Source organism: Schistocerca cancellata, chromosome 4 (genome assembly GCF_023864275.1).
Source record: "Schistocerca cancellata isolate TAMUIC-IGC-003103 chromosome 4, iqSchCanc2.1, whole genome shotgun sequence".
NCBI classification, from domain to species: Eukaryota; Metazoa; Arthropoda; class Insecta; order Orthoptera; family Acrididae; genus Schistocerca; species Schistocerca cancellata.
The window spans coordinates 142,432,486-142,446,001 of NC_064629.1; the positions used below are offsets into that span (position 1 = coordinate 142,432,486).

The 13,516-nt window shown below is 40.5% G+C and overlaps 1 non-coding gene across 1 annotated transcript; it reads right to left on the reverse strand.

Moving 5' to 3' along the window:
* Positions 1–13,182: 13,182 nt before the first annotated feature.
* Positions 13,183–13,253, reverse strand: Trnat-agu (transfer RNA threonine (anticodon AGU)). The gene has a single exon. It is a non-coding gene; the product is annotated as a tRNA-Thr (tRNA).
* Between the last annotated feature and the right edge of the window lie 263 nt (positions 13,254–13,516).

The following is a 13,516-nucleotide window of genomic DNA, read 5'->3' on the forward strand; positions in this document are numbered from 1 at the left end:
TCCAGGACCTCTTCCCGCCGGGAGTCGGCTGTGCTCAAGATTTTCAGGTGTCACTCCACCTGAAACCGTCGACCCGCCCGAAGTACTTCCGGACTCAGCATGTTTCCCTCGCCCTCCAGTATCCTCTTAAAGAGGTACTGTACTGTCTCACCAAGGAGGGAGTCGTCACTCCGGTCTGTTACAGTTCCTGTGCGACACCCTTGGTCGTCCTCAAGAGACCAGATGGCTGTCTTCGGGTTTATGGTGACTTCAAGGCTATGCTAAACCCTCAGCTGCAGGTTGAAGATTATCCCCTTCCCCGTCTCAAGGACCTGTTCTCCAAGCTCACTAGGGGGAAATTTTTTTCGAAGATCAATCTTGCCAAGGCCTACCTCCAAATACCTTTTGATGAGTCTTCTACTCACTTGGCCATTGTCAACACACTGTTTGGGCTGTTCTGGTTGAACTGCCACATGTATGGCATCACTAGTGCTCTGGCCATCTTTTAGCTTTACTTGGAACAGCTCTTGCAGGATGTGCCGAGATGTATCAACTACTTCAATGACATCATCTTCACCAGCTGTACTGCGGATGAATATCACAGTCATCTGAGACAATTGTTCCTGCGCCTGTGGTGCGGGCCTAAAATGCAACTTTGTTAAATGCTCCTTTTTTCAACCTGCTATCTCCTACCTGGCTCACATCATTTCCTGAAATGGCATATCTCCTACCTCCTCCCACATCGCCACTATAGAGGCCCTTCCTTGTTCTAGTGACGTCCACCAATTGGGGTCTATCCTGGGTAAAATTGTGTACTATCGAAAGTTCATTCCCTCCACTGCTCACATTGCAGCGCCCCTCTATCGCCTATGCTGAAAGACCGTGCTTTTTCATTGTTCCGTGGCTTGTATCAGTTTTCCGAACCTTAAAGCAGGAATTGCACTCGGCGGAGTGTCTCATGCTGTATACACCCTCTCTTCCTCTTCTCTTATCTATGGACACCGGAGACAAAGGTATTGGGGCTGTCCTTTCGCATCATCTACCAGATGTATCGGATCGCCCGGTGGCATACATACCTAACTCCCTTACCTAGTTCCAAAGCAAATATTCCCAGAGTGCGGAGGGGGCCTTCCCCATCCTGTTTGCCTGTACCAAATTCCTCCCATAACTTTATGGTAAGTCTTTTCGTTTAATCACTGACCATAAGCCACTTGTGGCCTTATTTTCACCAGCAGCCCAGTTACCCATGAAGAATTCCCACTGCCTGCAGCGATGGGCGCTATTCCTTTCACTTTTTAGGTACACCATCCATATCCACCCACTGCCCAGCATGTCATCATCTATGCCTTGTCTCAGCTCCCCTCCAGCCAGGATTCGGCATTCAATTAAAGGGACATCCAGATTTTTCAGGTCGACGAAGACATACAGGTGGTGTTGGCGGCATTCGTTGTAGCAGCTGCGCAGGTGACTGCCGCGCCGGATGCAGATTCGCTCCTGCAAATGGTGCACCGCTATATTCTTTGCGGCTGCCCGATGCTTTCTCCCCCTCGTGCCCAGACTGACCTCCGATTCTTTTTCTCCATCTGCCATCAACTGGTAGCCATCGACGGGGTGCTCCTCCATGTGGAACATGACACCAATCCACGAGTCCTCGTACCAACACCCCTGCGGTCCCAGTTCCTCAATGGCAGGGCAGAGCCCATTTTTCGCACCTTTAAAACTCAGATGCAGAAGTACACGGAGGACCGTTCTCCAGAAGATGCTCTTACGTTATTTCTCAGTTCCTACAGGACCATGCCGGTGAGTGACAAGAGTCCAGCCAAACTGCTCCATAGTCACCAAATATGGACCCTCCTCCTGCGTCACACCCGACCCAGCACTTCCAGATATTCATGCTGCTCCAAGGTGTGGGCACGTGGTTTCAGGTCCCGGTCCCACTGGCTGCCAGGGGTCATTCTCTGGCCCCATAATCGACAACTGTTCGATGTATGTCTGGACGACAGGGTGGTTTTGTGTCACCGCTACCAATTCTGTCCTCGTTTCCTCGCCCAGCCACAGCCCCAGTTGGCGGCTTCTCTCTCTCTCCCATTGCCGCCCCTTCCGTGAGGCCTACGTTGCTGCCCTCTCCTCAGTTAGTGGGGGATCTTTGAGGAAATGGCCAACAGCGAACTGCTAGCCCCACACTGCCTCTGCCTCCTCTGGACCTGGGGCAACCTCGGGACCATCCCCGGGATCCACTTCTCGGACCCTCTTCGGCGCCGCCCTGGTTGGACAACACAGACGTTCCCATGCCACTTGGTCAGCCCACCGTCGCCTTGCAACCGCCACCGCTTCAACGCTCCCTTCGCATCATGTGGAAGGTGGTGCCCTGCTCAGCAGCGGCCGGTTTTCACTGCCTTCTTCAGGATGACTTAGCTGCCAATCAGCTTATGGCACCAGGCTACATTGGTGCTCTCTCCCCCACAGTCACCTGTGCCGCTCCAGATCTTCGAATGGGGAGGGACGTTACGCCGTTGCCAAGGTAGCCCATGCGGCTCGGCAACATATCTAACACCACACAGGACTGAAGTTGTCTATGCCCAAAATGTAAGCAATGGTAAACATTGGCTGTTTTGGAAATAGACATTCCACAAACTACATCCTGCAGAGTGAGTTTGAGATGACCTGCAGCAAGTATTACTACACCAACATATGATTGGCTGGTCAATACTATTTAAAGGCTAGAACCAGCACCGGACAACAGTTCGTGCTGAATACCAGCCTCAAGGATGTCTCCATGGAAGACTACGTCCTTGCCATTGGAATAGGACTTGGAATTAACTGTATGTTTGTTAACGCAGACTCTTGTGGGAAACTTAGAAGTTATCTTTTGTTGCATCTGGTAGGAAATTTTTACTGGCTTTGTGAATGTCACTTTTCATTGTTATTCAGTCATTTCCATGTAGACTCATGTAAACAAAAGTTGTGTTGTAAAAACCTTCGAATTGTCAGTTAGAACAGTCTGGAAAGTCAGCAAACTGGCAGGGAGAGCAGTATTGCTGATTGCATGCCTATCTGCACTGCATCCACATGACACTGCATTACAGACACAGTTACAGAAGCTGGTCAATATCCTTTGGACCCCAGGGCCTGGCTGAGGAGCTGATTTTTTTTATCATGCTCTTGGCATACAAAAAAAAGTAATTGATATTCTTGTAATTCGGAGTAAGACAGTCAGAGTCACAACAAGGGCTAATAATGTTATAAAGTGTATGATTTTGTTCATTAATATAAAATCTTAATAGTGGTCACTTTATACATTTTGACAGTGTTAATTACATATATCCTGAACTACCTAACATAATTGTAACAATTCAAAGACATGAGTACAGTGGCAGATCATGTACATCTCTACTCTTTCCACAGAAAATTTTAGCAAGACCTAACAACAGCAGAGTTTATATGGCAACTGAAATAGTGTATAAAACACTTTTTCTAAATACAAAGAATGCCAATTAAACTATTAAAGAAAATGCTGCACAGTTTCTCATTAGAAACCCCATTCTATTCATTATAAGAATTCTAAGAAATGCCCAATAGAACATAACCACATCAAAATATTTACATAAAATTTTGCATTAAAAAGAATTAATATTTCAAGCATTTACATGACATTGCACTTATTCTAAATGATTAATCTGAAATCTGAATAGTTGGTAAAGAGTATCAGTTATCACATTACTGTCCTCTTAAATGTTTTGAGAGTAACAACAAGGGCATATAACAGAACATACTGTAAGTTTTCATTCACTAAATTCAGTCGGAAACCCGAAGGAACCTGCTCTTTTTCTCATACTGCACCCATGTGTACATAAAGAAGGATAATAAGAGAATAAAATTTAATTAAGTAGAGTTTGAGCAGAAGTATAGTTCATCCAGATGTTCCTTTTGTAAGCCGAGCAGAATGAGTACTTCAGATAAATCTTAGTCTGGCATGAACAGTGACAGAGTTACATGTTACGATTGTTGTGTCTAGTAATCCTAAATATTTGGTTCACTAGACAAACAATCAAACAACTCGTATTAATGAGTTTTATTTACAACAAGACAAGTACAAATACTTAACTTTGATCTGAGAATTCTTGTAGTGACTGCTGATCTCTAACTGTGCTACACAGAGTTTGCTAATAAAGAGGCTACATTGTGATGGCTAACAAAGTGACTAATGTTGAAGCTGCTATCGAAGTAGTTGCCATCAGTCGAGTGAGGCACTTATGTTGTCTTCACCTAGGAGCTGCTGCTGTTGCATTGTCATCCTGGAGGGAGGTCAGTCAGCATGTGATTGGCTGACCTCTTCTCAGAGCCTTCTCTTCTCTATTGTTTCAGACGGGCATGCTGGCACTGGATTTATGCCATAACAACGAGTATCTTCACTAAATGCAGAATGAGTTCTTTTCATCTCATTCAGTGCACACATAACAGTGAATCACAGTGCCATGCAGATAGTGAACTGTACCAATTCTGCAGTGAGATGTACAACAGAGCTGGTTACATTACTGATGATAACGCTGTGACTAATTGAGTAGTATGGAACTGTAAACAGTTCCTTTTACTCCACAGATATATACAAAACATTATAGTTCACATACAAACTGTTGCTTCTCTTAGAGTGGGAAAGTGCATCGTGACACAAACACATTGATATAATGTAACTAATTACTTGCATAATGATCAGATTTACAATTACTAAGAAAAATGCTCAAAATCACTCTGTATTATTTTTTAATCACTTTGCAGGATTACTAATGTCTGAAAGACTATAAACTAAAGTGGACCTTGTGGTGCCCTCAGCTATGCACAGCAAGGATGATGAGGAAAGTCTCACAGCATCAGAATTTATAGTAATCAAAGCTGTATTCATCTCTGAAAAATGGTCATTTGAAAACAACTGACATATTATTCATTGAGTATAACACAATACCTAACTCATATGCAGTACAGGGATCAAAATCTAAGACCAGTCTTCACAGTTCATGGTAACATGGGTTTCTACTCAGCACTCTCCAAGATACAGTACAAATGTGGGATATGGTACAGAGTATCATTATAATTCTCTTCTTGCACTCATATGTATAATTATACACAGACACAGAATTAACAGTTGCTCCTTGTATCTTTACAAGGGTTCTCTAATGTTGGTAAAGTCTGTGTAGCATTTCTTATACATTACTGATTATGCATGTGTGTGTGTGTGTGTGTGTGTGTGTGTGTGTGTGTGTAAGAGGGTGGGTGGGGGTCTGTTTGTAATATATTGTGATATCCTCCCATAGAAAAGAATTAGCAATCTTAACAGTATCAGGAACTCAACTTTCTTTTACCATTTCTTATCAGACCCTGTGAAGAAAATGTATATTACACACAGTTCTCTTTTAAATTTTACAAGGGAATGAGGGGTAACAACAAGTGATGAAGATATGTTATGATGAAGGAATGTTATTCTGATTGCAATGTAAACCTCAATCAACTTCCTGACAAAGAAGCCATAGAGAAATTTCATAAGCATAGGCTGAACAACTATATGTCACATAATTATATTTAAGAGTTACAATTTGAAATGTTGAACGCTCTGATTATAGCAAACTACTGATACTCCACACAGTGATATAATAATCATCATTCAATGAAATGACATTGTCCTTATGACAAACTCATTTATTTAATTAATACATTTTCTTTACGTAACATTAAACAACCTTTCAACAGACATTACAAAGAAATGACATCGAGGGGAATAGGTTTGCCGTTGAACTGATTGACCCCTACTAATCCACCAGTAAGTGATGATAGCTTCCTGTGTACCTGAAACATGAAACAATATTGGAGCTTTTTCATACACAGAGCACTTGTTCTATATTTTACTTTTAAAAACACAAGAATTGAGAAGTAGGCAACAACTGAAGAAACCAGAGCACCGTATTGAAGTTATGCTGGCTGAAATAAATGAGTCAAAGAATTATACACAGGCTATTAATTCTGTAGACCATGAGCGCTGGAGAAGAGCAATGGAGGAAGAAATGACTTCATTGCCCTTCTCCAGTGTTCGTGGTCTACAGAATTAATATACTCTGTATAATTTTTTGGCTCATTTACTTCAGCCAGCATAATTTCAGTTAGGTGCTGTGGCTTCTTTAGTTGTTGCCTATTTCTCAATTCTCTTTCGCTAGAACTTTCTTTTGTTGAAGTGAATTGCTTATATTAATCTCTCAGCTGTGTACTATATCTATGTCTTTGGTTGGTGTCATAAAATACAATACATGTGTCTTTTTATAGCAACTACATCGTGTATATGCTTTATGTAGTGTCCTTTAGTTCTTTCCTGAAATTTCTGCAATAAGTTATGGGCCCAGTAAAAGATTCGAGAAAGGAATTAGGTATTATAATTTTACATTTCCTGACATGAGAAATGTGTTAGTGTGTGTTGTGTGCTACACATGGCTCGTATTGTATATATGTGTAAAATTGCTGCATGTTTCTCTTGTGGAATTTTTGTGGTTGTAAATCTGGACTGTCTTACAGGATTGCAATGGATTTTCATGGTATAGAGAAGCTACATGTGGCAGAAAATTGGACTATTTGGAAGTTCGCAGTACGAAATTTGTTACATGCGTCAGACGGTTCATACGATGTGTGTATTGGCTTTGCCAGTGGATGCAACATTGGCACAAATAGATGTGTTTAATGCTGTGCTAAAAACGTGGGACAAAGCTGCTCGTGCAGTGAATCAGATTACTGTTAGAACTGTGGAAGCAAATCTCATGGCGTTGTTAGTTGCATGAAAGAGTGCACGGGACAAGCTACATGCAATGTTTGAACAGAAGACTAAGCAAGCTGCATATTCTGTTCAGTCAGAATTCCTAAATTTTTACATGAATTCAGGCGGTGACGTGGTGACACATGTCACTGGTTTTGAAAACTTTCAATGTGAAACCTGATGAATCATCGTTAATGGTTCGACTACTTGACACACTGCCTGACAGTTATGAAAGTCTGTGACAGTTGTGGATGGCAAGATCTGAATATCAACAAACACTAAAACATTTGCAGCAATTTTCAGTTATGACACCAGCGTGCCACACAACCTGGAGAAGTGATTCATGCTGATCTGTGTGGAATGTACATCACTGCTAGGAACAGAATATTTTCTTTGCTTCACTTGTGACTTTTCAAGATTACGTGTGATATATTTTCTCAAGCAGAAGTCTGAGACTGCAGAGAATATTGCAGAAATGGTGAGTATTGTGAAGAATTTTTGTGGTCAACTCCCAAAAGCATTTCAATGTGATGGTGGATGAGAATTAGATAAAACTGAGGTTAAAGATTTGATGAAATTAAATGGCATACAACCCATCATCACAAATACTTATGCTCCAGGACAGAATGGATGTGCTGAGTGCAGTAACAGAACAGTTGTGGAACTTCCTCGAACCGTGTTGCAAGCTCATGGCCTGCCTTAGTTTTTGTGGACAGAAGTAGTAAAAACAATTGTTTATGTGTTAAACAAAACTCGTACAAGTCATGTGGATGGCAAAACACCTTATGATGTATTCAGTGGAAAGGCTATACAGCTAAATAAACTTCATATTTGTGGAATTAAGTGTTTTGTTCATATTCCGAAGGAAAAGCTAAAGAAATGGGATCCAAACGGAAAACCAGGAAACTTTGTTGTTATTCTGATGGCATTGATGGCTTTTGAGTGCGGATTGAATCAGAAAAACAGATTATTCGGTGTAAGGATGCCGGCCGGTGTGGCCGTGTGGTCCTAGGCGTTTCAGTCTGGAACCACACGACCGTTACGGCTCCAGGTTTGAATCCTGCTTTGGGCATGGATGTGTGTGATGTCCTTAGGTTAGTTAGGTTTAGGTAGTTCTAAGTTCTAGGGGACTGACAACCTCAGATGTTAAGTCCTATAGTGGTCAGAGCCATTTGAACCATTTTTTTTTGTAAGGATGTTGTTTCTGAACCTGAGAAAACTGGTAGGACAATGGTGTTACTCGCAAGTGAAGCACGCAATGAAGAATCATGTAGACACAAGTGTGTTTAAGGAACCTACAAAAGAAAGTTCTAGTGAAAGAGAATTGAGAAATAAGCAACAACTGAAGAAACCACAGCGCCTTATTGATATTATGCTGGCTGAAATAAATGAGAGAAGGAATTATATAGAGGCTATTAATTCTGATGACCATGAGCACTGGAGAAAAGCTATGGAGGAAGAAATGACTTCATTGAAAGAAAATGTTATGTGGACTTCGGAGCCTCTGCCACCAGATCATAAGCCCATTACAAACCATTCGGTTTATAGCATTAAGCATAAGGCTGATGGTAAAATTAACTATAATGAAACATTCAGTCATGTTGCTAGATACAATACAATTAGAGCAATTTTGAGTGTTTCTGGTAGTGAGCAACTTCAGTTGGCACAGTTCAATGTAAAATCTGCTTTTTTGAATGACTTCTTGAAAGAAGAAATATATATGGAGCAGCCTGAGGCATTTAGTGATGGACCAAATCGGGTATGCAAATTTCATAAAAGTTAATATGGACTAAAACAATCTACAAGGTGCTGGAACCAACAGTTCAGGGACGTCCTAATAAATCTTGGGCTTGTGGAAAGTAAGGCAGACTAGTGTTTGTTCTATTGAGAAAACTGCAATGGCAAGTTGATGGTAGTTCTGTATGTTGATGATGGATTAATATCTGCAAGTAAGAAGAAGGATACGGAAGTTTTCCTAAGAGAAATTCAACATCAGTTTAAAAATACTGTTGAGCCAGTAGGGTATTTCAAAAATATTAATGTTGTATGTCATGATAATGGATCAATAGAGATTAATCAAGAAAGTTATGCTTAAGATAATCTTTGATGGTTTAACATGACAGAGGGAAATCCTGTAACAACTCCAATTGAGCAGTATCTGCAGCCAAATGAGTTAACCAGTGATGAACCAACTAATGCTCCATATCAAGAAACAGTTGGCTGTCTTATGTATTTATATGTTGGTAAAAGGCCCAATATAGCATTTGCAGTGAGCTATGTGTCAAAATTTTTAGAGAATACTTGAGAAAATCACTGATCTGTGGTAAAAAGAATCCTAAAGTATATAAAAAGTTCAGTGTCATTGGGTATAAAATATGATGCTAGCCATGCAAACAGAAGGCTGGAGATATATACTGATGCTGATTATGCCAGTGATACAGCAACCCGACGCTCAGTTAGTGGAGTGGTTGAAAGATTTTGTGAAGGAGCAGTTACCTGGGCTAGTAGGCGGCAACACTGCATATCACTATCAACAACACAGCCGGAGTATGTGGCTGCCAATGAAAGGGGAAGAGGAGGAATATGGGTATCTAAGCTCTATGAAGAAATTTCACCACTGCAGGGTGTTCCAGTTCTTCTTGCTGATAATGCAAGAGCTATTAAACTGACAAAAAATTCTGAATTTCACAAGAGGTCAAAGCATATTGATGTTCACATGCACTACATCCGTGAGAAAATTCTAGAAGGCCAGCTAGCCATTGAGCATGAACCAGGCAATCAGCAAGCTGCAGATATTCTCACCAAACCATTGCAACATGTTCAGTTTAAATATTTAAGATCATGAATTGGAATGTGTTAAGTACTGCATTTAACAAGAAAAAACATTTAGGGGAAGTGTTCAAGTGAAAGGTTTATATTACTCTCTCTGCTATGTACTATATCTATACCTTTGGTTGGTGTCATAAAATAAAATACATGTGTCTTGTTATAGCAACTATGTCATGTGTATGCCTTATGTTGTGGCCTTTAGTTCTTTCTTGAAGTTTCTGCAATACTGTACACAGTACCTGTAATATGTGCCAGTTAGAAATTTGGAAAATTTCCAATCCACACATTAAATTTAAACAACAAACAATGGATTTTCAGTTTGTGTAGCAAACCTTTGGCAAAAGTTCTCCTATTCTCTAGTTGCTGCAGATCCAAGGGAGACAATAGCATTAGGTCATAAACCCCCCAAAACCCGAACAAAAAATAGTTTGGTAAAAACATTTATATTTTTACATATACTAATTTCTAAATTTCTCAGGAAACTTTCAGAGAATAAATTAGAATAACAACCAAGCACCTTGAAAATCACAAATAAGCCTAGGAAATGACAAGTTGCATTTAACAAAGACTTCTCTTTTGTTGCTAGCCTATAGAGATGGGATGGGGATTTGGCCAGAAGCAGAGCACATTCCAGCTGGATGAACAGGCCCGTTCACAAACTGACTTTACCTGGTGCCAACACCAAACCCGACATGGTTCATTAGCACACAAGTAGAGCCTGCAAACTGCAGGATAGTAAGGAAGGCAAGGCAGAATGGGAAAGGTGCTCCTCTGAGTGATAGATGAGGGGGACTGTCAAAGTTGTGAGATTTTGAAATTGTATCATCACTGGCATGTAGTGAGATAATATTGATATTAATTAAAAAGGTACTACTTCAAATACAAAGCATTTTTATTAACATATGACTAGTTTCAATAATTAAAGCACCATCCTATGACATAAAACACTTGACTATCAGTACCCTGTCGATGTTAAATGTAGTATAATATGCATATCATACTATGATTCACATTGCTTTGTTTCTGTCATGTGAAAGACATATATCTTCTCCAGGAACCAATGTAACACAAGCTTCCTTTTCAGGTCTGCAAGCAAACTTTGGCCTTCCTATGTTTTAAATTATACAGGGTGAGTCAAAAAGAATAATCCAATTTAAAATCAATAAACATGACTGTTATGTTATTTGAGATGTATGCATGAACAACATATCATTGAAAGGAGCAAATTCTCGAGTCTTTCATAGTTCCTGCTAGATAGCAACAGGGTGCACTCCCCCCCCCCCTTGTAAAAATGGTGTCAGGACAACAGAAAGGTTTTTTGTTCTATGATTTGTGCAGTGCTGGTAAATAATAATGGTTCAGTGAGAGTTTCATATTAGATACTCCTACAGTACAGAGCATTAGATGATGACATGAACAATTCCAAGGAACAAACTGTTTGTATAAAGTTAAATCGCTGGACATCACCAAGTGTCTGAGACAGATATGAACACATCCACAATAGTTTCACAAGGAGTTCATAGAAATCAGTTTGCCTTGTACCTCAACAGCTCAACATGCCCCCAATGTCCATCTGGCATGTGTTGCGTTGATGTTTACTCATGAAACCATACAAAATTCAGCAACTACAAGCCCTTCTTTAAGGTGACAAGGCCTTTACCTAACGATCGAGAACAGCATTGTTTGCTTATAGTTGTCAGTGGTAGCAGACAGGCAACAATGTGTGAAATAACTGCAGAAATGTTTGTGGGTTGTACAACAAACTTATCTGTTAGGACAGTGCAGCAAAATTTGGCATTAATGGGTTATGGCGACAGACGACCAACGCGAGTGCCTTTGCTAACAGCATGAAATCACCTGCAGTGCCTCTCCTTGGCTCATGACCACATCAGATTGTTGGAAAACTATGATCTGATCAGATGAGTCCCAGTTTCAGCTGGTAAGGGCTGAGGGTAGTGTTTGAGTGTGGCATAGATCCCATGGAAACCATGGATCCAAGTTGTCAATAAGGCACTATGCAAGCTGGAGGTGACTCGATAATTCTGTGGGCTGTGTTTACATGGAATGGATTGGTTCCTCTGGTACAACTGAACTGATTATTCACTGGAAATGGTTACGTTTGGCTACTTGGAGGTCTATTTTGCCATTTGTGGTCGAATTTTTGTGGGCAACAATGCACCATGTAATTGGGCAGCAATTGTTCACAAATGGTTTGAAGAAAATTCTGGACAATTTGAGCAAATGGTTTGGCCACTCCAATGCCTCAACATTAATCCCATCAAAGATTTATGGGACATCATTGAGAGGTCAGACTACGCACTAAGTCCTGCACAGGCTATATTGTCACAATTATGGATGGCTATAGAGGCAGTACGGCTCAATATTTCTGCATGGGACTTCCTATGAGTTGTTGAGTTCTATGTCATGTTGAGTTGCTGCACTATGCAGTGCAGAAGGAGCTCCAACACAATATTAGGAGGTATCCTATGTCTTTTGTAACATCAGTGTAGTTAGCTTCTCACAGTATGGGCTCAGGAATATCTTTTTGAAACACAATGCAGCTGAAAGCATGAGACTAAATGTGCACTTTCTTTTTTTTTTCTTTTTTTTTTTTTTAATAAAGAGATCTATTGCTAAATGTATAACCACACTCCCCAAAAAACTGTGAAGTAGATACCTGAGGGTACTCCCAGTATGCCCTGTATTACGATCTCCTATCATTCCTTTCACTTACATGTCTGTCTGCTCGTTAATAAGTCTCATTTTGACTATAGAGCCCCACAGGAACAACACACAGGCCCTGAACTATCTCTCTACATTTTTCACTTAATACTTTTGCCTGAAACATGATAAGTAGGCTTTTATAGGATAGTTGATCACTATCTTCAGGCATCTGTCACATCAGATTTTACAGCATTTCCATTATGTAATTTTAGAAAACATTTTAATGGAGAATAGAACAGTGATCTTCATGGAGCATGTTAAAACAGTTTTGATCATAACCGAACATTTTCTAAGAAATTTCAACCAGTTTCAGTCAAATAGCAATCACCTTCAGATACAATAAAATAGGTACAAGGTACATTTACTTCTATATCTGACTTGTACTTACATATCAGTGTATATGGTCGTCTGACTGTCTTTCTTTCAGTCACTTTTAACTGAAATCAGTTGCAGTCTTTAAATAAATGTTCTAATCTGACCAAAACTGTTTTAAGTTTAATTTTAAGAACTTTTTTGTGATTTTGTCTTGTAAGTCAAAAATACCTGGCACAATTAATGCCGTCCTTCTCTGTAAACAATCAGCATTCCCTTATATATGTGAGTGATTTCAGTCGTGACTCATTGAATTTGTTTTTACAGGATACTATGCTTTTACATTTCTAATCTCTCCTTCTCTTTCCTCCCCCCCCCCCCCCCCCCCTCCACCACACATCCCGCCAGAAATTTGCTGCTTCAGGCTAAGCAAGCTGGACAGAATAAAATGACAATTAAGAGCCACACTGCACATACTGGTTCATTTGAAAAATCAGTCACCTAACTATAATTTTCTTTCCTACTTTACAAATATTGTAATTCACTTGTACCAAGGCTGGGATTCAAACCCAGGTCACCTGCTCACTAGGCAGACATGCTACCACTTCACCACCTCAGCACAGTGAGTTTACCCAACTGCTGCTCCTCAATCCAAATTCCCGTTCACTCCTCAACTACCTTGGTGTTCCTAGTTTAGGGGGAATACTAAATGGGCTGAGGCATGGGTTGGGTGAGCAGCTGTGCAAAGGCACTGTACCAGTGTGGCGTAGCGGTAAGTATATCTGCATAGTGAGTAGGAGACCAAGGTTCGAATCCTGACCTCAGTACAAATTTTCATTTGTCACTTCAGTGTGTATATGAACACCATAGATGTGATTCTGG